Consider the following 3,660-nt stretch of genomic DNA (forward strand, 5'->3'; position numbering starts at 1 on the left):
AAGGAAGGAAGGAAGGAAGGAAGGGAGAAAAGATGGCGGGAAGAAGGAAGGAGAGAGCAGAAGGAAAGAAGGAAGGAAGGGAAAAAAGAAGGAAGGAAATAGGAAGGGAAGAAGGAAGGAAAGAGCAGAAGGAAGGAAGGAAGGAAGGAAGGAAGGAAGGAAGGAAGGAAGGAAGGAAGGAAGGAAGGAAGGAAGGAAGGAAGGAAGGAAGGAAGGAAGGAAGGAAGGAAGGAAGGAAGGAAGGAAGGAAGGAAGGAAGGAAATTAATTGGTATTTTTTTTATCGTTATCGGGATAAAAGCCAGAAATTATCGTGATACATTTTTTAGTCCATACCGCCCATCCCTATGACTGAGATGATCAGATAACCCTTAACCTAACTTTCTTCATCCCCGTACTCAACTCAGCTACACACTCTCCGAGTACTCCTAAATTGGCGTAGCGGCACCCTGGTTTCCAGACACCCCTGCATGCTGCAGACAGCCTCCTTTGACCTTCACACCAAGCCACGGCCCCAAACCTCGGCTATTGATTTTTCTAACTATCTGTTTACTCCTCGTCTGCACACTTTCCCAGCTGCTTGGAGAGCATCGTTTGCCCCGAGGCGATCAGCAGGGCTCAGCTTGTTCTAGTCTTTGATCATCGTTCAGCTAGCGGATTAACATATGCACACTCTCTTCCTCCCTTTGTCGCTGAGCTTGATAATAAATCTACAGCCCTTCCTCTATCTCTCTCTCCTCTCACTGGCTCCAATATGGGACGAGCCATGAATCAATCACCCCCGCTTTACGCCTCGTGTCCGACATGGATGCAAATCACAGGAGGATCTGCGGGTAAAGCTCTGCTTATTAAAACCCAATGCCTGACTCATTACAACCCGCTCATGAACATGCATGTCGCCAAGACGAACAGCAGGTAACATTCATGAAAAACGGCAACACTGGTGGAGATAAAACACAGACAGGCAAAGATTAACCGATTTCTAAGACTATTATCTCAATAGAGGCCAATGTTAAGCCTCCAACCACTTTGCCAAAACTAAGGCAGAATTGAAAGCTAATGAAGTTAATTACCGAGTCATTGAGGGAGGTTAGAGCCTCGTCTAAAAAGAGGCTTAAACGGAGCGAAACTGCAGAGCGGAGGCTCAAGTTCGTACCTGCCCTCGCTGTGCAGTAAGTGTACTAATTAAGGTTGGTTTGAGCCGACAACCATCCCAGTTAGCTCACTTAGAGGGCCAGGGCTTCTGGGGTTTACAACGCTGATGAGGATTCTGCAAGTAGGACACTGAACAAATGTGTAGGAGACCAAGCAGGAAGTAGAGAAAGCATGCATATTTCCAGGGAGACAGGTGACCGTTTTTCTATAAAAGCAACCTATGTGCTTTCTTAATGGCCACTGGTGAGACACACCCTCACTCCCCATAGCCTCTCTTATTTATTACGACCTAATTATATCACCGCGTGAGCAAACGCAACCGGCTTCTTGCCCTAAATGCCGTAATGCTCTCGTGGCTGAGCCCGCACTCGCAGACCTTATGTTTCTGAGCCGTGCACCACTTAACCGTGGCTTTTTCAGGCGCACAGGGTTGTTTAGCTGGCACTTTTTTCTTTCTTTCTTCCTTTTTTTTTTTAACACCCCATTCAGCCCATCAAGGATGCAACAGACGAGGACCAGGAGGACATGCGGTGAATAAAAATAAAGTAACAGCGCAAGCTCAGGACTGACAGGAGGAGGAGGAGGTGGTGGAGAGAGTTTGGATGAGTTCCCCTCCTCATCATCAACGTGATGGTTCTGAGCAGGGATGGGAGGGGCCAGAGCTGGGGCCACATCAAAAAAATAAAAAATAGAAAATGAAATAAAATAAAACGAAGGCCAGTTTGCCAAAAAAGATCCATCCTCTCACCTCGGAAAACGACAACAAAACTCGCCCTGACAGCGAGACAATCAGTCGTGTGCTGCTGGAGGTGAGGCGGCAGTGACCTGCCATGCCAAGATGAAGCCGGCTCTCTACACTGATGAGTGCTCTCACAGACATCAAACGCTGGTGCTGCAGACCTCCACACGACCTGCCTGTGCTGCCTTGTCTCCTGCCTTCTGCTTTTATTTGAGGCTGATACGGGCAGACACATCGGCAAATATCGATCACGGTGTGCTCTGTAAAATTCTCCCTCCAGGTTTGACAGGTGATTACAGACTTTGGATCTAACTGATGAAGGCTGGGAGTGTGTATGAGGTTTTTTTCCTACCCCACCGCAAAGGCAGGTTGATATTCTCTGATTAGTGTCTCCAATCATCTGGCAGGAGAGAGAGTGTTTCCAAAAACACCCGGGCACATTGTACAACACAGAAACTAGGTTATAAAGCGTGGAGAATAATGCATGTGAAATCCAATCATCAAAATTCAAACTATTTGGAGGCACCCCCAGCCAGCCCGCCTCTCCTTGTCTGCCTTCTGTCGAGGCCTCGGAGCTCACCAATAGCATCGGAGGGGAAGCAGGCTGCACATTCAGAGGGTTTACGTTAGGAACGGCCTGTTATTAATTAAGCTTGTGGAGAGGAGCTTTTTTTTGACAGCGGCTCCCCGAGGTGGCGAGCCGCGTGGATCTTGGCGCTGACCTGGCCCAGCAGGGGTTGGAGCTGTGTCTTTGAGGTGCTGGTGGGGTAGTGGGCTAGGATGGGTGGGAGAGAAAAGAGGAAGATGGGAGTGGGAGTGGGGGTGGTGTGCGGTGTGTGTGTGTGTGTGGGGGGGGGGCTGGCTCCATGCCGACAGCCAGGCCTGCCACGTCTGCGTGCCCGCTTTGAAGTGTCACCTTGAGGGAAGAGCCGATGGCCGGGAAGCCGGGAGGGCGGGAGCTGCGGAGAGGAGTGGCACGGTTGGCATTGCCAGACACAGCGCTTTAATATTGCATGGGCTCCCGTCCATCTCTGTACACACTCAGGACATTCCTTCTGCTTGATTTAGTTTGAAAGTAGATCTTTGTTTTTTGTTGGGTTTTTTTTTCCCCTCTCTCTCTTTCTCCCTCTCTCTCTGTCTCTTTTCCTTCTCTCCACACTGTGGTTCAGCACCTGTGGTGGTTCTGTGCTCAATCCTGTCTGAACAAATGTAAAGCTTTGCAGTCAGAGGAACTTTAACTACGCCTTGCATTGTGGGAGCCGACAGTTGCATTTCGCTTTCAAGGTCAAGTAGAGCCGATGCATCAATTACTAAAAATCCCAACACACTCATGCGATCCAATCAAAAGCAACATTTCAGACAGAAATATTCAAACAATGTGTTTTCTATATTATTAAAAGAGGTGTAGCTCGCACACGACTATAGACTGAAACAAGATTACGCAGACTAAAATGCTTTTGTATCATCAAAACACTTGTTTTCTAATAGCTGTACATCCAAACATAACCCCGATGCTTTCTTCTTCCTCTCAACAGATATATCAATATTATGAAATATAAGAAAAGGGGAGAAACAGGTTCACTTGCATAATTTCTCAACTTGTTTAAAAATTGATTTTAGGTTCAAACTTTTTTTTGGGCAAAAAGTTGATAAAAAGTTGTCTTTTTTTAAATGATTAGCTTTTGTGCTAGGATAGAAACATAGAAACTTGTAGCCCAGTAATCGTGCGTCCTCACGGCGGACTTTCTTATTCAACTTTTGCTAATT

The sequence above is a fragment of the Cololabis saira genome, chromosome 11 (genome assembly GCF_033807715.1).
Source record: "Cololabis saira isolate AMF1-May2022 chromosome 11, fColSai1.1, whole genome shotgun sequence".
In the NCBI taxonomy this organism is placed as follows: domain Eukaryota; kingdom Metazoa; phylum Chordata; class Actinopteri; order Beloniformes; family Belonidae; genus Cololabis; species Cololabis saira.